We start from the raw sequence: 22,186 nt of genomic DNA, 5'->3' as shown, positions 1-22,186 counted from the left end.
AAGATTTTTAATGCAGAATTTCTCTGTTGAAATAATGTTATTTAAATAACCTGTCGCAAAGAGGAGTTACACCACAAAGAAGATTTTTTTCACCGATTCAGGGGGCGATTTAAGGTTAACAAGCTCCATACTGAGAGCAATCAGTGTTATAAGCTTTAATCAAATTACTTTAAAAGTTTCAACAGTAACAACTTCTTAGGCTTGCACATTCACACTAGTAGGTTTTCTACCTGGCTGCCAATGCTTTTGTTATCGACCAACCTTTTATTAATTTAAATATTTTTATATTCACATTTATGATTTTAAAGGTAATTGTTTTAGTTATTTAATCTTATCTTGTGTGTGTGTGTGTGTGTATATATATATATATATATATATATATATATATGTATAGGTAAGATTTATAACAAAAGTACCAACATTTAGTGATAAGAGCTGCACATGGAACAAATACAACTCTTCAGCTCTTAAAAACACATCCTATTCCTGTTTAAAGTATCAGTAAATCTTTTACAGAAAAAAAGATGTCCCCTGTCCCCCTGTTATCATGTTCCTTGAATAAGGTTTCATGGGATTATATGTGACATAATTGAATCAATTGATTCAAGAACCCGGTACACAGATCTTGGCAGAAAAAAAAAAGATAGAAATGGTATGACGGCTCATTCCAAAAGCAGCATGCAATGTGGATGAGATCTAAATGAGATCTGGAGCATGATCATTATTGCAGAGCAACATAAAGTGGGTTTTATATAAAACGTCCTTTTGGATTTGAGTTTGAGTCACTTCCCCATGGTGGAAATATCTGTCTGAACAGCTTTGGTCTGTGGATGGTGCATGGAAGGATATCCCCTTACATGTGTGCTTCTGTGAGAGCACTTCACCCCCTGGAGTAAAAGCACAAACGGAGAACAGGACTCAATCCAGACCATTAGCAGTGTTTGCAGACCCGCTCTCATTGTTTCATCATACTATAACGAGGATTGAATTTCTCATGTGGGTGTGTGAGTAAACACCTCAGGGAGGTCTGAGTAGGCACAGAATGTCCAATGACACTCCACTTTCATCTCCACTAAGAGTCCAACATCTGCAGAGCACATGCACATGCACATTCCCTTTTTCAGCAAACCGTGACAACTGTGTTAAGCCCTCAAAACATAGATGAAACTGTATCCAGTGGCCTTTTACTGGATTTAAAAGCGCAGGAGCACTGAGGATTAGTAATAGCAAGGCTAAAATCTCAGTTTTTCATATTTTAAAAAAATATGATAAAATAAATACTATCCATCTATCTATCTATCTATCTATCTATCTATCTATCTATCTATCTATCTATCTATCTATCTATCTATCTATCTATCTATCTATCTATGTATAATATTAAACCATTTTATGACGTATTATTGTTTGATGTTAAATTCACTGAAAATGCTACAAAATGTTTCTATTTCATATAAATGTTGGTCTTTTGAACTTTCTATTCATCAAAGCATCCTGTAAAGATGTATCACAGTTCTTAAAAAAACAAACAAAAAAAAAACAAACATATTTAACCATATTTAAAAATCATATTGACCCCACATTTTTTAATGGTAGTGTATTGAAAGTATTGAAATAATCTGTATTGTGTTAAGATTTATATATGATATAAATACTAAATAAAAGTTTTTATAAATAAATTTAAAGTAAAATATTTTTCATTATTACTTATGTTAAATTATTTCTTTTTATTTCTTATTTCTATTTTTTTTTTTTTTTAAATTGTTATAACAGCTGGAAAGAAACACATTTAATTAAACTCTGCAAGAAACTGCAAGTCACCCATAAATTTACTCTATTGTGGTAAACAAATAGTGGTGAATTTATTAGTGTGTTTGGACATCCCAAAGGTTCACCTACGTGACGGACCCCTCCCCCAGCTCTCATTTGTCTCATTACCCGAACGAGTGGCTTCCAGATGGGACTGTTCCAGCAAAACCTGTTACGTTCCAAAGCGGCAGCTAGTGTGATTATTGAACTCCTCTCCTGCATAGTGGAAAATGTCTTTCCACATGTACTTCTCTGTGGAAATTCCCAAAGTGTGAGAAGCGAAGAGAGGGTCTTTAGATGACAAAACAAACAAACATGTTTGGGCTCATCCTAGGAAAGCATTAGGAACCTCAAGTCAAGAAGTAGCTATGTCTCAAATGACAGATGAAAGAATATCCACATTTAAAAGGCATAATGAAACAGCTGGAGCTCAACTCCAAGCCTGTCTTTACAATACCATGAGTGAGACTTTGTCTTTTTGTAATTACAGAACTGTGTGCACACATCTGGCTTCATGGCGCTCAATCACATCGGTCTGTAAATGATTATATCTATCTATGACTCTCTGGTTATAAATAAGAGTTCCCTGCTGAGTTTGAGTGAATAGTCATCTGAGGCATGTAAAGTCATTACTGCACACATCAATTTACCATGTATTCCTTGGAAAATTATTCCAGTGCTGCGGTTTGGGTTCTACGAGCTTATGGGCCATGATCAGGTGCTGTTGAATCTCCTGGAGACATGTGAACTCTGTGCATTGTTTCAAGAGAAGATGCACTGTTTTAATTGCCTGGAAAAATATAGCATTTCCACTTTGTGTTGTAACAACAATCCTGGCAATTCCTTCTTTGGAAAATCATTTTTCACAAACCCGAATCATTCTTTCCATATGTGATTATACCCTGCAACACTCTTTGTTTCCGCACTTATTTTTAATTACCAGACAAAAAGGAACAAACTGAAGCCTATAGGTGATCATTTCAGGTTGAATAAAAGCTTTTCGGTGTGTGTTCGGATTAATGTATCTGGGGACTTCTTCAGCACGTTGATAAAGTCTGTTAGGTTTAATATCAGCACTAATGTTCGGAGGAGGCATGGATAATTGCAATCCTATGTTCTTTCTGTAGGCACAGCTGACATATACAGCTGTTGATCTACTGCCAAACTGCAATCAAGATGCCTGCTGGAGATAAATGCAGAACTGGGAGATGTAAACACATCTGGCCCGATCTCTTGCAGGCATCTAAAAAAAAAAACTTTTACCTGTTTAAAGTTCTGTTTGGGATCCCAAGGCACTTTCAAATTTGAATACAGCATACTTACCATTCAGGAATCATCTTGCCTTTCCTATTTTTAATAGAACTGAATATAATAAACACTCTTTATGAAATGAATAATTGTTTTAATCATTTAATTACATTATATATTGTAATTATATAATTTAATGTTTCTTGAGCAACACATCAGCATATTAGAATAATTTCTGAAGGATTTTGTGACACTGGAAACTGGAGTATGGCTGCTGAAAAGTCAGCTTCACAGGAATAAATTAAATTAAATTAAATTAAATTAAATTAAATTAAATTAAATTAAATTAAATTAAATTAAATTAAATTAAATTTTATGCATTTAGCAGACGCTTTTATCCAAAGCGACTTACAGTGCATTCAGGCTATCAATTTTTACATATCATGTGTTTAAAATTACATTTTAAAATAAATTTAAAAAAAAAAACTTTATTTGAAATGTTAAATAATATTTATTTTGAAATGTTAAATAATATTTATTATTTATAATATTTATTAATATTTCATATTTATATAGGATATAAAATTATATATATATATATATATATATATATATATATATATATATATATATATATATATATATATATTATATTATATATTATATAACTATTAAAATAAGTATTAGTTATTATTATAATACTAATAACTTTTTTTATTTTTATTTATGTGAATTTATTTCAATTTGTTAACTATAGGTTAAAGCTTAAATAAATCTGTCTACTACTGTATGTCAGAGGAAGTTAAAAAAATTTTTTGGAAAACCTATTTTCAGATTTAAATAAAAACAAGAAAGACCATTTCAACTGAAGTATACTGCATGTGGTTAATTATGTAATGTTTTTCTGGTGCATTTGAAGAGCCACTATTTAAAGTGTCAGTGGTTGCAGACATATAAAACATTAAGAACCTTGTAAATAAAAAGTTATAAACTCTTATGGGACATGGGCAATAATTCATCACAGCATGAAGAAATATAAATGTACAGGAAAATAATAAAGAGAAGTCGGAGCAAAGGCAGTGCTGTAGAATCATATGTAATTGTTTTTTTTTTTTTTGATGATACTGAGATTTCAAATACATTTCAAATCAGCTCAACCCAGTTGTTTTGAATATACTGATGAATAGTCTTCTGAAGTCACTTCAAATGGTAACATGTTCAAAATACAGCACAGCAAAGGTTGATAGGGGTGAAAAGAATGTAGCAGTCAAATGGCTGAGATAAGGCAATGCTCCAAGGACATTATTGCCAAAATATAAACTTGTCTCTACTAAATCGTGGTTGAGGCTTGTTTGGCCGCTGTGCAAGATTCTCCAGGCATAAATTATGGACACAGTGTGTATTTTGTGATGTTATGAGCAGTATGATCTCATGCAGATTGAGGTTTTGTGGGTCCATCCTGAGAGGAAGCTTCCAGACTTTCCTAGGAAACTTGTCTGTTCCATCTCCTCTGAGGCATGTTGTTTTTCCTCTTTTTTTTAAAAAAGAAAATATTTATCCCCGCATTGTCTGGACTTAACTGTCGGGGTGTTGATAAATCTTGTGAGATGTCCCAGATATCCGGACTCTGGCTCACAAAAAGTTGATTTTTGTAGTATTCTTTACGCTTTAACTATTTAGGCTGCAAATGACCTGATGAGCACTGCAGGTGTTCACTGTCTGGAAAGTGTGAGGTGTCCTGTAAAAGCTGTCTGTCGAGGAGATTGCGGTTTGACTTTATGTAAGGAATGCCCCTGAAGCTGTGCAAACCTCACAGGAAAAGCATTCTTGGTTTGCCTTTGCATTGTTTGAGAGGAACTGGACAATTGTGCATTTTAAAGGGATAGTTCACCCCAAAAAATTTACATTAGATGTGTATCTGCTTACCCCCAGGGCATCTAAGATGTAGATGACTTTGCTTCTTCAGTAGAACAAAAATTAAGATTTTTAGCTCCAATCGTTGCAGTCTCTCAGCCGTACAATGCTTGGCAAATGGTAAGAATCTACAGCAAGTGCGTGAGGCATGTGATGGGTATTGAAGAGAGAGGACTCAAATGCGAGGGCAAAATGACAGTCTTTAATCAAACAAAGGAGAGCCACAGGAAAATCCAACTAAGGAGTACAAAGATGAAAACCAAGGATGACCCGAAGGCTGGATCTAATAAACACAGGAAACCTCTGTGGCCGGAACGTCCAGAAGGCTGGCGAGGCGGAGGCTTACACCGGGCTCAGGGGAGAGCCGGGGATCGGAGCTCGCAGAGCGGAGGCGGCCGCGGCGTAGAACAGCAGGTAAGGTTCTGTGGGGTGCAAAGGGTGAGCACAGAGATGTACAGATAGAGATAGTAGACAGCTAACTTCACCCCGACTAGACAGGACAGGACAGGACACGACCAACTGCTAACAAATACGCCAAAGGCAACGGCTTCATACGGAAGTAACAATCTGACAATGAGACACGGGAACGAGAGGGTAGAAGTAGCCCAAATAACAAGGCAAGATGAGAACCAGGTGGAGGGGGAATTATCTTAATGAGAAGTGAAGACAGCTGTGACACAGAAGCGAAGAGCGAGGGAGACAGGAGGGGATAAACCAGCAGGGGGAGACAGAGGGAGAAGAAGAGAGAGATAGAGACAGGATCATGACAAGACCATGACAGTACCCTCTCCTCAAAGAGCGCCTCCAGGCGCTCCAGCGGGGAAATGCTGGCGAGACCGGAGGAAATCATCAATGAGCGAGGGGTCCAGGATATCCTTAGGGGAGACCCAACTCCTCTCCTCAGGACCATACCCCTGCCAATCGACTAAGTACTGGTATCCACGACCCCGACGCCGCCTATCTATGATCCTGCGGACGGTGTAGACCGGGGAGTCTTCGATACGAACGGCAGAGAAGGACGTGGGAGGGGGGGAGCGAGAGGTCGGTTTAATACAGGAGACGTGAAACACCGGGTGAACACGACGAAGATTATGCGGCAACCGGAGTTTGACGGCGACAGGGTTAACGATCTTGATAATGCGGAACGGCCCGATGAAGCGGGGAGCCAGTTTACGGGAGTCAGACTGGAGGGGTAAATTAGATGTAGAAAGCCAAACCCTCTGACCCGCGGCATAGCGAGGACTCTTGACACGCGATTTATTGGCTGTCACGCACATGCGTCTCTTAGAACGACAAAGTGCGGATCTCACCCTCCTCCAGGTTCGTTTACAGCGACTGATAAAGGTCTGAACGGACGGGCAGTGAGAATCGGTCTCTTGGGACGAAAATAAGGGCGGTTGATAGCCGAGGCAACATTGAAAGGGAGAGATACCAGAGGCCGAGGAGGGGAGGGAATTATGAGCATACTCAGCCCAGGAAAGCTGTTCGACCCAAGATGAGGGATTGCGAAAGGCTAGACTGCGGAGCATGCGGGCAACAATCTGATTGGCTCGCTCGGCCTGGCCGTTAGTCTGGGGGTGAAAACCCGAGGAAAGGCTAGCAGTGGCCCCTATGAGACGGCAAAATTCTTTCCAGAACTGCGAGGCGAATTGCGGACCCCTATCGGACACGACGTCGGTGGGCAACCCGTGATACTTAAACACATAATCAATCATAATCTGGGCCGTTTCCTTCGCAGAGGGCAGTTTGATAAGAGGAATGAAGTGCGCCGACTTTGAGAAGCGGTCGACTACCGTCAGGATGACAGTCTTGCCGGCTGAGGGCGGAAGACCGGTGATAAAGTCGAGAGCTATATGGGACCACGGGCGAGAGGGAACAGGAAGCGGTCGGAGAAGACCAGCAGGCGGAGAGTTGCCTGCTTTGGTTTGGGCACAGACAGAGCAGGCAGCGATAAAGCGGCGCGCATCACGTTCTAAAGAGGGCCACCAGAAACGCTGGCGGATAAATGCGACAGTGCCTCGAGCACCGGGATGAACCGCTAGTCTAGAAGAATGAGCCCATTGAAGAACCGCTAATCGCGTGGGAATAGGGACAAAAAGGCTGCCTCTAGGGCAGTTACGGGGAGTAGCGACGTGAGAGAGAGCGCGTTTAACCTGTCTCTCGATCCCCCAGACCGTAGCCCCCACCACCCGACCGGACGGGATAATTTCCTCTCGGGGGGTGCGGCCGATCGAGGGATCGAAGAGTCGAGACAACGCATCTGGTTTACCGTTCTTAGAGCCCGGACGGTATGAAATGACAAAATCAAAACGCGTAAAGAAAAGGGCCCAGCGAGCCTGACGCGAGTTCAATCTCTTGGCGGAGCGAATGTATTCTAAATTGCGATGATCCGTCAAAACAATAAAAGGAACAGAGGATCCCTCTAACCACTGCCGCCACTCACCCAATGCCAGGCGGATGGCGAGGAGCTCTCGATTCCCGACATCATAATTACGTTCAGCGGGGGAAAGGCGGTGGGAGAAGTACGCGCAAGGGTGTATCTTATTATCCGACGCTGACCGCTGGGAAAGAACGGCTCCCACCCCCACCTCGGAGGCATCGACCTCAACGATAAACTGTCTTGAGCTATCTGGGGTGCGGAGGATGGGTGCGGACGTAAAAAGGGTCTTTAGCCGGTCAAACGCCTCCTGCGCAGCACCGGACCAACTGAAACGAGACTTAACCGAAGTGAGGGCAGTGAGAGGCGCGGCCACCTGACTGAAGTTGCGTATAAAGCGGCGATAAAAATTAGCAAAACCGAGAAAGCGCTGTAGCGAGACACGAGACTCAGGGACGGGCCAATGGAGCACGGCCTGGACCTTGGTAGGGTCCATCTTGATCCCCTCTGCCGAGATAACGGAGCCTAAAAACGTTATAGACGAAGCATGAAAGGAGCACTTCTCGGCCTTAACAAAGAGTCGATTCTCAAGCAAACGTTGGAGAACGCGGCGAACGTGCTGCACATGAACCTGGAGAGAGGGCGAAAAAATCAAAATGTCATCGAGATAGACAAAAACGAATAAATTGAGCATATCCCGAAGGACGTCATTGATCAGAGCCTGAAAGACAGCGGGGGCGTTAACCAATCCGAAGGGGAGGACCCTATACTCGAAGTGGCCGAGGGGCGTGTTAAAGGCGGTCTTCCACTCGTCCCCCTCCCGAATGCGTACGAGATGGTAGGCGTTACGTAGGTCGAGCTTGGTAAAGACTTTTGCCCCCTGCAGGATATCGAAGGCTGAGGACATCAGTGGCAAGGGGTAACGATTCTTAATCGTGATGTCGTTCAGCCCCCGATAATCAATGCATGGGCGTAAAGAACCGTCTTTCTTCTTAACAAAAAAGAATCCGGCGCCGGCAGGCGACGAGGACGGAACGATTGTGCCGGCGCTGAGAGACTCAGATAAATAATTCTCTAAAGCCTCCCGTTCAGGAGCAGAAAGAGAATAGAGCCTACCCCGAGGGGGCGTGGTCCCCGGGCGGAGATCAATAGCGCAGTCATACGGACGGTGGGGCGGAAGAGACATGGCTCGAGAACGGCTGAAAACCCCTCGCAAATCGTGATACTCCTCCGGAACCCCAGTCAGATCTCCCGTCTCCTCCTGCAACACAGAAACAGAAGACACGGGGGGAACAGCCGAGGCTAAACACTTAACATGACACGACAACTTCCAAGACAAAACAGACCCCCTAGCCCAGTCAATGTGTGGATTGTGAAGTTCTAACCAAGGGTGCCCCAGTACTAAAGGGGTAAAAGGAGACTGAAAAATTAAAAAGGAAACTGTCTCTTTATGGTTGCCAGAAATGGTTAGAGTTAATGGGATAGTCTGTTTCTGTACCCTAGGTAGGGCGCTGCCATCAAGGGCAAATAAAGAGGTGGAGTCTCTTAGCGGTGTGAGCGGAATACCTTGTTGGAGCGCCCACTTCTCATCCAAAAAGTTTCCCTCGGCCCCAGAGTCAATCAAGGCCGCACAGGAGGCTGACGACCCCGCCCACTGGAGGTGCGCTGGAAGCATCGTGCAGGAAGTGGAAGGAATGGTCTTAGTGGTAGCGCTCGCCAGTAACCCTCCTCCTACTGGCGAGCGTTGGCTTTTACTGGACACGAGAACACAAAGTGGGAGGCACTAGCACAGTACATGCAGAGGCGGTTAGAGATCCTCCTCTGACGCTCCTTAGGCGAAATACGCAGGCCACCCAGCTGCATGGGTTCCGGTTCTGAGTGGGAGGGGCTGACTCGAGGCGGCGAGAAGAGACTCTCCTCTAGGCGATGAGCACGACGGCGCTGATCAAACCGTCTCTCCACCCGGATGGCCAGGTCGATAAGGTCGTCGAGCCGGGCGGGGATTTCACGGACGAGGACCTCGTCCCGCACCTCTGGAGACAAGCCCTCCAGGAAGCGAGCAGTCAGTGCGGGTTGGTTCCACCCACAGGTGGTAGCGAGGGTCCGGAACTCAACGGAGAAATCCGGCACGGATCGTCTTCCCTGCCGGAGTGTGGAAAGCCGACGGGACGCCTCCTCTCCGTAGGCGGAACGGTCGAAGACCCGGATCATCTCCTCCTTGAAGCGCTCAAAGGTTGAGGTGCACTCTGCCTCCGTCTCCCAGTTGGCCGTTCCCCATTCGCGAGCCCGCCCGTGGAGGAGTGAGAGAACGAAAGCCACCCTGGCCCTCTCCTTAGCATATGTAACGGGCTGGAGCGAGAAAACCACCTCACACTGGGTAAGGAAAGCGCGGCACTGAGTTGGCTCACCCGAATAGACCGGAGGATTGTTTATCCGAGGCTCCGTCTGACCCGGAGGAGAATAAGAGGCGGAAGGCTGGAGACGCAGGTTGTGGACCTGGCTGGACAGCTCGGACATTTGGGCAGCCAAAGAACCGACGGCGTGTCGAGTAGCGGAGATGTCCTCCTCATGCTTCCCGAGGAGGACGCCCTGGTGCTCAACGGCGGTCTGGAACGGACTGCCACTCGCTGAGTCCATCGAGGTCAGATTGTTCTGTGATGGGTATTGAAGAGAGAGGACTCAAATGCGAGGGCAAAATGACAGTCTTTAATCAAACAAAGGAGAGCCACAGGAAAATCCAACTAAGGAGTACAAAGATGAAAACCAAGGATGACCCGAAGGCTGGATCTAATAAACACAGGAAACCTCTGTGGCCGGAACGTCCAGAAGGCTGGCGAGGCGGAGGCTTACACCGGGCTCAGGGGAGAGCCGGGGATCGGAGCTCGCAGAGCGGAGGCGGCCGCGGCGTAGAACAGCAGGTAAGGTTCTGTGGGGTGCAAAGGGTGAGCACAGAGATGTACAGATAGAGATAGTAGACAGCTAACTTCACCCCGACTAGACAGGACAGGACAGGACACGACCAACTGCTAACAAATACGCCAAAGGCAACGGCTTCATACGGAAGTAACAATCTGACAATGAGACACGGGAACGAGAGGGTAGAAGTAGCCCAAATAACAAGGCAAGATGAGAACCAGGTGGAGGGGGAATTATCTTAATGAGAAGTGAAGACAGCTGTGACACAGAAGCGAAGAGCGAGGGAGACAGGAGGGGATAAACCAGCAGGGGGAGACAGAGGGAGAAGAAGAGAGAGATAGAGACAGGATCATGACAAGACCATGACAAGGCATTCATCTTCTTCTTGCTTGCTTTATGGCAGATCGCAGACTTATAAGTGCATTACCGCCACCTATCTCTCAAAAAGGACCATTGACACTCCTAATTGAGATTGTAGATAGAGTGTCAATGGTCCACTTGAGAGATAGGTGGCAGTAATGCACTTATAAGTCTGCGATCTGCCATAAAGCAAGCAAGCAAGAAGAAGATGAATGCCTCGCGTGTGCTGCTGTGAAGCGCGTTCACAAGAGTTCCAACAGTTCGGACACTGTGTGATCAGAGGTAAAAAAGAAAAAAAAAAACTATATTAAAACTGTTCGGTTTCTTGCACTGACCGATTGTTTTGTGTCTTTACACAACGATGTATTGTCACGAGCCGCAGGGTTTAAATTGGTTCTGTCTGTGGAAGGTTTTTTTTTTTACACTCATATATTCTGTTACCATTTGCATTGCATTGTATGACTGAGAGACTGCAACGACTGAAGCTAAAAATCATAATTTTTATATATATATATATATATATATATATATATATATATATATATATATATATTTTTTTTTTTTTTTTTTTTTTTTTTTTTTTTTTTTTCTTATATTTCATTGGTGGGTCTCAATATGGTGAAAGAGTTTGGCAACCCATAGTTTGGGGAAGAAAGGAAATGAAACATTCTGCTTCTCCTAAAGAAAATGGATTCATGGGTCTGTGGTGAACTGAAATCTAGATGTCCCCCTAAAGGAGAGGCTGCTGACAGCCTAGACATCGACCCTTAACTCAACCCTTAACTAACCCGTAAAGAAAACACAGAAAGGAGACACAGACCAGACCTATGTGTTAAATACAAAGATAATATCTGGAGAGGAAATACAGTGCGAGGGCAGAGTTCTGCAGCTTTGAAGTTTAATAAAGGCTGGATGAGGAATGTTAAGCCAAAAAACTTAAAGTTAATAAAACAACATTAACATGATTTTTGCTTCTCATTTACAAATGAAAATTTATTTTTTATTTTTGCTCATTTTTATTGTTATACAATTTCTTCACACATTTTCATTGTTACCAAGTACTTCTGTGTTGCACATTTGACAAATAAACTTTGAAAGTCACTTCACAGTAAACACCCAGTCAAGCTTTTTGAAATATGACCCAGTTGTTGTTACACTGAAAATCATAAAACATCACATGGGATTCTTCTTCCCCAATTAGCAAGAAGGATTTGGAAACATATAACAATAAAGGAAAGCAAAACAGCACAGTCCTTTAAAGAGAATCCAAGTCACTTTTAATTTGCCTTCACTGTTTAAACCACAACGACCGCATTGACACAAAGCAGATTTAATCTGCTTTGGAAAAAACGTTCCAGGGAACTTATCTAAAACACATTTTCACTGACAAGCACTGCTTGAAGACGCTAGACAGATAAATGGTGAAAAGTGGCAGAGAGAGAATTTTAGCAGAGTCACATTACCAAAAGACCTGTTCTTTACACAGATAATGTGTGCTGCTTTCCAGAGACACTCACTCTGGACAGTGCTTGTGAAAACCAAAACTAATGAGCACCAGAAACCACACTTAGTCTCATTAATATTTAAAAACTACCAGAATAGTTTAAATATTGTACACTCTCATTTCAAAGTGTGTGGTCAGATTACTGTTTTTAACAGAAAAGTATATTATCCTCACCAAGGTTGCATGTATTTAAAAAACACTGGAATATTAAACATTGTTACAATTTTAATCAGCTGCTTTCTATTTGAATATATTTTACAATATAATTTATTCCTGATGGCAAAGCTGAATTTACAGCATCATTACTCATGTCACTAAAATGATCCTAAAATGCCGATTTGGTGCTCAAGAAAACATTTTTAAAGTGTGTCAGTTTTATTATTGCGGAAACAGTGATACTTTTATTTTTCTTCAGGATTCTTTGGTGAATATAAAGTTTAAAAGAACATTGTAAATTAAATAGCATTATAAATGTCTTTACTGTCACTTTTGAATTTAAAAGTAAGTTTTAAGTGTTTAAGAAATCATTCTAAACCTAAACTTGTGAACAGTACATGCATAGGAATAGTGCAGAATTTTATATTTGGAATATTTTATATTTTATTATTTTATTATATATTTTATTTCCATGTAACATCTCCAAAACACAATATTTAAACAATGTTGAAAATATAAAAAGATAGTAATTTCTTTTACATTTATTGGTCAAAAATACATTAAATTAATTAAATGTTATACAATACTGCACACAGTAAGTTTGTTATATGACCAAAAGCCAGGTTTTAATAGTTTTCAGTTTCCACTCTTGAGGATTTTTCTTTTGTCATATAATTGCTCTTCTTTCGGTGGTCTGAGTGGAGAGCACAAAAGAGCTCTTTAGAGAAAGATTGCCACCCTGTGAACAGGCATTGGAGCACAGGCGACAAAACCTGTAGGCGCCAGCACACACAATGTTAATAACACACATCTTAATGGGTCAACTCTTAAACCCCATTTTGTTGATTCCTAATTAGTATGGGAAGGATAAAATTAACGTTGGGACTTTTTGGAACATCTCAGAGATGTAAAAGATGATTCTTCCATGCAATCAAAGTGTAAACGCATCTTGCATATAGCTAAAAGCAAAGGTGGGCCTGGATGCTTTGAAATTAGAAGGAGCCTTATATTTTCATTCAGATAAATGTTTTGCTTCTCTGAAGTGGGTGATGAAACAGGCTTTGACAATCTGTGAACTCAATATGTCACAGTCGAGTGGAGACAAAGCAAGACATGCCAGCAGATGGGTAACTGAAAGCTTAAATTAAGGCTTATCATCTAATAGAGGAAACGAGATGAAGAAATGTATATAAAATTATGCCATTTATCATGAAGACAAGCCAAAGGCGAAAACATATCCAGTCAGGAGGGAAAAAGCATGACTCTAAAATATAGGTTGAGATGTACACGTTACAGTTTGTGCACCAAGAATAATGTCAGACAAACAGCGCTTTGTAATTTGTGCATGTGCTTTAGACCTACATTTTGGGTCATGTGACTTAAAAATAAGTCTATTTGTAAATCACTTTCCACTCATCTTTCAAAATCTTTAATTGATAGCTTGCAGTGACTAACTCTGAACCCCAGTCTTGTTTCAACAAGTTACGCAGCCCTTAGCGAAGGAAAAATGTGCCGTGATCTCCATCCATCAAAATGTGCTGCTCTAAAGGCAGATGTCAAACGCTGACAGTGAAACATATGAATGAAATGATGCGTACAGGCCTAACCTTGTCATAATAGTGAACACATGTGACCTCCTGGCCAGAGCTTTTATTACCATGCTGATAAAAGGAGAAAAGAACAGCCAGGAGGCAGAACTCCCACTTATTTTGAGGAAGTATTAGAAGCAAATCAGAGCAAATAGGATACAGAGAAAAAAAAAAAAAAAAAGAAAAAAAAAAGACTGGTGAGAACTTGGACCTACAGGGTAGAAATATTGAATATGGTTAGTTGTGAATATCATGATTTCTCAAATAGAAGATTTTATTTTTTATTTTTACACTTTTCTTTTGTGCTCCATAGAAAAAAAAAATCATGCTTTAGGACCACAAAACTTTCAGATAACTAAATACTACATAAACGTAGATGCAATGGAAATATTAGAAATATTAGAAATATTAGAAATTAATTAATTCATTACAATAGACATTTTATTTTCCATTGAACACTGTAAAAAAGAATAAAAACCCATGCATCCAAACAAGATTAAACCGCAGTGATAAATATATTTGCCCAAATCAGCCAAAAAGGCTTTATAACTGATTGATGACAAAAAGAATTAATCAGACCAGCCTAGCAGTCTTTTGGCAAAAGGAAATTATTTGTGATTTTTGTGAGTCAATCAGGTGACCCTTTAGATTCAGTGGGATCAAACCAGCCGCCTTCCACACCTGCCCAGGGTCTCACAGATCCTCGCACCAGAACTCTAAAATTACACATGAAAACACATTAGCCATATGATCACTCTTCCAATAATGCTTCACAATAAAAAGCACAGATTTTAGGAAAATAACTTTAAGATGCAAGTAAAGGAAAAAGAAAACAAAGCACATAACAGTAAAAAGAATGGCTTCCTGGAATATTGAAAGAACAAATCACTGCTCTCAGTGTATAATGTATCAAGTACTTACACATTATCATTAGCAGTGCTTATTTCTTCTTCCCTCCTAATGAAATATTTTCTGTTTTGTTTTTTTTTCGTCTGTGCCTAATCGAAGAAAAAACATACCTTTATGTTAGCAAGATGGGGCTCTATAATGAGGCTCAATGATATATGGCTATTTTTAAAGATATTAATTTTAATTTGTATTAATTTGTATTTTGAATAACTTTTTTTCACTCACAAGGACACAATTATAAATGACATGTATAATGTTACAAAAGACTTATATTTCAAATAAACTATGTTCTTTGAAGCTTTGACATATAGCTTTGACATCACATAAATAAATTAGAATATTATATTTTAATAGAAAAAAAAATATTATTTGAAAATTATCTTTCAAAATATCAAAATATTACTGAGAAGAGTTTACCTTGGTCACAGCATAATCAATTTGTATATATATATATATATATATATATATATATATATATATATATATATATATATATATATATATATATATATATGTATAATACACTGGCTGCATTTATTTGATGAAAAGTTAAGTAAATTGATATATATTGATATTGATACACACACACACACACACACACACACGCTCTGTGTGTACATATTATATTATATCTTCCAGAAAGCTATGACTATGAGCTGAGAAGTGTTCATCTCGGTCAAGGTATCATTAATTTGCTTTAGCTCCTCATAGTGGTCCGTGAGTCTCTTAGAGGCTGCACCCTAATCTCTTCAATCTGAGGAAAGAGCTGAGAGGAAAATCATGACATGGTTTGAAACATCATGAGAATGAGTAACGATGACGGAATTGACATTTTTGGGTGAGCTATTACTTCACTATTTGACTATTTCATCTACCTTCATGACAGTTTCAAACATGGGGATGAGGACAAATTTAATGAAGCCAGTCTGGGCTGTGGGCTTGGTGACTTTGTCTCTGTCCATAAAGGGTGCCACAGGAAGCCCCTCAGATTTCTCTCTATCACTCTTAACAAAGACAAGACAGCATAAACAAACCCACCTGTCACTGTAGAGCAATTATAACACAAGATGTAGAATCAGCAAACCTGCATGAAATATTCTCCAGCAGACAATCCACCCACGGCTCTGCCACTTCTGTAGGCCGAACTTCATTGGAAATGTCACAGCATTTGATAAGAACCATCTTCAGCTGACACATGAGAACACGACAAATCTTTACTTGTTATGCCGTCGCCGTTTACAAATATTTACAATTCTTGTCATATACTGGCATCTTTTTGCTGGTTTTAGCTAGTTTAAGACATGATTTTGGCAGAAAGGGTGTATGATACATACATAAGTCACATGCTCCAGTCCTCACAGGTAAAGTCAAAATTGTCCACTTTGTGCTTGAATGAGTCCAGAATCTCACCATGCCGGGCCATGTCTGTGGCCGAAATCAGTGTTACGATAGCCTGCCAATATATTATCATATAATGAACAAAATTTTCTGCAAAAAAATAAATAAAAATACTTTGGGGCCAGTCACACAGAATGTTTTTTTTTTTTTGAAGAATATGAAATATGAAACTCTTTATTCACATCTAAAAAAGTTACCATATGAGAGTTCTTTGGATTCAGCAAAAGAGATGAGGCGTTAGTCTGCAGGAAGCACAGATCAACAGGAAGTTGTTTTTGTATGCTTATGCAAAGTTATGGTAAACTCTCTCTCTCTGCCTTCATACACTCATAGTTAAAGATGAATTTCATTGACTGTTAGCATTATAATTTTTTTTGAAATTCTTATAATAGTTATACGCAATAATATGGTTATCGCAAATTATTTTGGCCTCAGTAATCACATACTAAAAATCTTAAATTGTGACAGCCTTGAGAACCAGATTTTTTATGTATTTTTTTTTTATATATTTTTTTCATTCCTATACCCTGTGTATCACAATTATAATACAAAAACACATTCTGTGTGAACTTCCCATTAGACTGCTTAAATAGGAGTTGATTTTTTTGTGCTAAGTTGGATCTGTTTTAAAGGCCTCTGGGTCCACGTTTGCAAATATATTAGACTCTGGCAGTGAGAGTATCTGGAAGGCCACAGCGCAGTGGTGATTCTCCAGGAGCGAGATGTCGTTGTAGCACACTGACAGCTCAGTGCGAGCATTGATCTGGTACCTGCATATTGTCACGGTTGGTAAACCGTGATCTCTGGGTTTTGCACTTTGTGGGTGAAGTCTGTGTGTTACGCATCTGCACTGATTAGTTTGTGGGCGTCTCCGTTAATTGTCATCAGCAGCAGCTGTCACTCATTACCCTCTCTATATAATGGCTTGTCTCACGTCTTGTGTTTGTGAGAGCGTTGTCTCATGTTGATACAGCATCTTGGACTGTATCTGCTTCCCAGCGGTGTTTGTGTTCCAGTTTGTTTGGTTATCTCTCATTAAAACTTTGTTTATACTCGCACTTGTTTCCAGCTTCTCCTTCATCCAGTCGTCACACATAGACAGCGCTACATTATCTCATCATATGTCATGGGAATCATTACTACGATAAACAGAAAGATATAGGACTGTAAAGTTGTCAAAAGAGGCAAATACCTTAATACACCTGTAAGTTTTTATGAGAAATTATGCGTTGTTGTATCCAGGGAGGTCTAAGTCGTGACACACGGCAGCAGTCATTAAAATGTCTAGATCTGTCAAGGTGAGCTTTTCCTGTAGGCCACACACACACACACACACACACACACAAACACACAGGTTTCAACTCTAGCTGTTCCACAGTAATTGCTGTGCTAATTGCTACGTACGTAAAAGTTCTCACCTGGAGGTTGCAGAGGTGGATCATGCCATACATCATCTGACTCACGCAGAAACAATGGCGGAAATTATGGAACGGGTTGCTGTGGTAATTTTCCTGAATGCCCAGCTGAGAACAAATAAAAAGAACCATCAGAGCTGTTTAACCTGGAAAGCTGAGAGGAAACCAACTTTCTTGCACCCTTTCATTTTTACAATTATACTCATTTTCTTACCAGCCAACGTTTGACAGTAATTGGATGTTATATGTAAGTAATTGGAATGTTAAACTCCTTCACAAGGCCTAAGTCACATGTACTCCAGGCAAATCCGCATCTGATAAACAGTAAACAGTAACAAATTTACATGTGTGTATTATTTCGTCTTTAAATGTATATTCAACTGATTCAGATTCACTTCATTGTGCTCCCAGTGCCAAACATCAAATCTTGGTTTCTTCAGCGCTTCAATGGTCTCCTGAGAAAACATGTACTGAGGAAATCAAGATTACGAGAGATTAATACTAAATAGAGACAAAATGTTCTCCCGCAGGGCCCATAATTAAAAGCATATCATAAAACTTTAAAGCACCTTTGGGTAGCTGGGGACATCACATCTAGGAGTTAATTTCTTTCCATCATCTGAGAAATTGTATTTGCATGGACAATTCACTCTAAAAGGAGAGTGGTTGATTAGTCATTTAGATACATTTGTGTTTCTTGTTTGAAAAAGAGCCGCTCTAGATAGATAAACAGATAGATCGCAACAATTGCGTTGCGTGTACATATTTTGATCACCATGACTTGTAACCCCTTTACTGCATAGAAAATGATCATAGTAAAAATAGTGTTCATTATGTGTCTGTGCTGTTGCTAGGGTGCTCTGGGTGTTTATTCTTTTACTATGCAGTTGCTAAGGTGTTTGGAGTAGTTTTTACTGTAGTGCAATGCAGCAGATACTATAGTGTGTCTAGGTGTTTTTATCATGTTGCTATGTATTTGCTAAGTTGTTATAAGTGTTTTTCATTGCATTGCTCTGAGGTAGGTTCTAGGTGGTTGTCACGTTGCTATGTGGTTGCTATGGTTTACTGAATGTTCTTTTGTCAACTATGATGTTCTAGAGTGGTGTGAGCCAAAATATAATAATATCTTTATAATATTTGGGTCTCTAGGGTGCAGGTTTCTCCTGAGGAGAATATTGTTAGAAAAACAATATCACACCTCTCCTCAACAAGCCATAATTATACATATCAAAGTTAAATACTTGGGTTAGTTTAAATCCATAAAGGCCAGAATACACTACACAAATTCTGCCTGGATTGTTGCTCCGATTTACAGTCTGGATGAGTTGTTTGCCAAAAGTTAGAGCCAGTCTACAGATGTTAGGCAGTCAAAGTTGACAGATATGACAGAAAATAATATAGTGTATGATGGGCACAGACTATGTTTTTATTTTAGCTTCAGAATATGATTCCATCCAGTCGGAGGATATCAAACATGTTTGATATTTTGGGTAGATTTTAGAACACATATTGTTTTCATTTGTCATGCATATCCTAGCAATGCTGTGCATTTTTCTGTGCCAGTTTGTTGTGTTCGGAAGGACTTAAAAGTACAGTATGATAATGTGATCCTCACTCGGTTAGTGTATGATGCACAGTTTTTCCTCTGTAACCATTTCCAAAGTCAGCAAGTGAATGATTCTTGTTGTTTTAAAGTCTGTTTAGATTTGTGTGAGTCTTGTACAGTACTTCTCGAAGTCTGAGCAACAATAAAACCAGGTAACAACATGAAAGCAGTCAAACATTGTCATTACAGTACATAAGTTGTACTCTCTTCTCTAGCATAGGCAGTCTGTTGGTCACTTCTGTTTTCAGTTCATTGATCCTGAACGCTCTGTAGAGTGAAGGAAAAAACATTTGCCTGGTTTAAGTACAGAACCAATAAAGATTCATCTTCAATCCATGCGGATGTTGGAGGAGGAACAGAGCAGGTCTTTGATATCACATGGGCTGCAGTGACGACTGAAAAGCACCTGAGCAGGACAAATAAGGGTGTGCTAGATGTATTATGTATGTATTTGTAGTCATTCTTGTACTACAATGCGAAAAACAATAATCTCATGCTAATGCGCTATAACTAATGCAACTCAATATAACATAACTTCAAATAAGTACTATCTTGAAATGTCAATGAAAATGTTGGGGGATTTTAAAGCACTGAAAAATAACTGTGATGAATGATTTTGATCCCTGTGGAAAAAAATCCCATTAAGATCCAAATTGTTTCTAAGCAGAAATGAGATGAAATGGAAACTTTGGCTTTTCTGATTCTTTTCTTGCCAAGAAGAATTAAGTAGTCCATCTCCTCTAGAGTTTTAAAACAGATGTCTCACACACTTTACTCAGATTGTCAAAGACACCAAAGATTGCAATCACAAGTCAGATAAGCTCAAACATTAAATACTTCAGTGTCAGTGTCATCTCTTTTGTTTTATTTTTAACCTTGTCTAGTACTGTCAACCAAACAAATAACCCTTTAAATTGTGCTAACCAAGCTCTAATGCCGAAACAAGGGTCAAGCAATTAAAAAAAAATGTTTTGGCATCTATTGTTGTTTTATGGCAACATTGACTTTTAATGTATAAAAAATCATTTTAAAAATTATTCAAAATATCTAAGAAAGAAAGAAAGAAAGTCATCCAGGTTTGGAAAACATGACGGTGAGTAAATGAGAAAAGAACTGACATTTTTTGGATGAATAATCTCTTTAAAAGCCAGTCAAGGGTTTTCACAAGACAAACAAACCCACAGAGCATACTTTATAATGCACTGTGTATAACTAAATTTTTTCTGATTGCTCCTAAACAATAAGACATCACCTGAGACTTTCTTGTAAACTTGCTTGAAGATAGAGCCTTACTGCAGGCCTTGTTGATCTCTGACCATGTAACTTAATCTGAACATAATGAAATGTTCTAATCTTAGCATTGCATATCGAATGTTTGAGTCAGAAAATAGCACTATTGCCTGTGCAGTGTCAACAGCTACCTGTTCTCCTTGAGTGCAGGCAGTGTTCCCATCCGACCAATAGTGCTCAATGGAGCCAAATAGATAAAGGGAGCAAGGGAAACCTGGGTGTATTGAAGGATCCTAAATATAATTGTCTCTCTCCACCATTAAAAAAAGTTCCCAACCCCCTTGATGTCTGTCGTTGCTGTTGTAATCATTTAATTTAGTCTTTTCATTCATCCCGCTTGATTTAGCAGCCTATATTTATGTCTAAAAAAATGATGGTCCACTGTGTCATATGCAGCTTCAACACCTGAATTTGATGAGGTTCGGTGGTCGTTAGAGAAGAAAAAAAAAACTTTTTTATCACTAATGAAAAACTACTATAAGGTTGAGGCAAACTAATGGCAAACAATCACAATTTACATAAAAACTTGGCAATTGCTATAAAATTTAGGTTATGTTAAAAGAAATTGTGGTTGAATTCTATGACATTTCTATGAACGTAACATGCCCTAAAGGTTCCTTTGTCCATTTAGAGCAACATATGTTCTGGTTAGCTGAGTAAAGGACAATGGTTGGTACAACAACTCACAAAAGCGTTGAATCACAAATATTATTATTGCTGGCGTGTGTGGATGGATCATTAACAGCCCAAATAAACTAGGGATGAAAGTGTGGACAGAAGAGACAAGCGCAAACCTGTTCTGAGCCTCTTTCCTCTCTAATCTCATCCCCGAGGGGCCAGAAAAGCTTCCTATATCTTAATTCTTAGAGTCTCATGTGCCATTGACTACACTTCTCTGTTGAAAAAGATTAGTAGTCTGGGCCGCCCAGAGCAGCTGTTTTAGTGCTGAAACAAGCGCATGGTTTTGATATCAAAACTTGTTTTACAAACCATTTGGCCAATTAAGTTCATGTCTAACTTTCAACATAACCAAAGGTGGCTTAACAATGGACCTGCACAAAATCATACATTTAAAAGCTTATGTAACTAGGTGAGAAAGAAATCAGAAATACATATGCTTGTTGCTAATCATGGGACAAAAGAGAGGAGTCCAGTCAAATTCCAATGGATCTAAGGAGAAGACATTATCCTGATAATAAAAGGTTTTGTGGTTGTTCAGTTTGTGGATGTGTGTCTGGGCCAGATTTGGTTAAGAAAATGAAATGGAAAACTCCTCCATTAGGGTCCTTTCATCTTTTCACTTTTTAGCATCATTAATGTGTCACTCACTCTCTTTGTCTGAAGCTTGAAAGTCTTCTTGAAGGATTCGCATTTTGTTTTGACAAGAAAATCAACCTCACTGTATTGACTCCAAATTCCACACAAAATATGCTGAATGGCTGATAAAAAAAAAAAAAGGTAAGCTTTTTACCTCCAAATACCAGCTGCCTAATGATGATGCACATCATTTCACATTATTGTTTTACTCAGTACAGAAAAGGTTAAATAATGTTTTTTATTTTTATTTTTTTATACTACTGCATTTAGAAACATTCTGATTTGGGGTTTTCTGGACTGATTAGAGCATCGACTCCAAAATGTTCCCATGAGCCTTGATTGCAACCATTCTGCATAATCACCACTAGCACACAACAC

The 22,186-nt window shown here is 39.7% G+C and overlaps 1 pseudogene; it reads right to left on the bottom strand.

The window, feature by feature from the left end:
- Window positions 1-15,408: 15,408 nt before the first annotated feature.
- Window positions 15,409-21,863, bottom strand: LOC113058905 (high affinity cGMP-specific 3',5'-cyclic phosphodiesterase 9A-like; annotated as a pseudogene).
- Window positions 21,864-22,186: the final 323 nt, after the last annotated feature.

The sequence above is a fragment of the Carassius auratus genome, chromosome 40 (assembly GCF_003368295.1).
Source record: "Carassius auratus strain Wakin chromosome 40, ASM336829v1, whole genome shotgun sequence".
NCBI lineage: Eukaryota > Metazoa > Chordata > Actinopteri > Cypriniformes > Cyprinidae > Carassius > Carassius auratus.
Note: the sequence above shows the minus strand (reverse complement) of the source record. Positions and strands in the feature narration are given on the sequence as shown.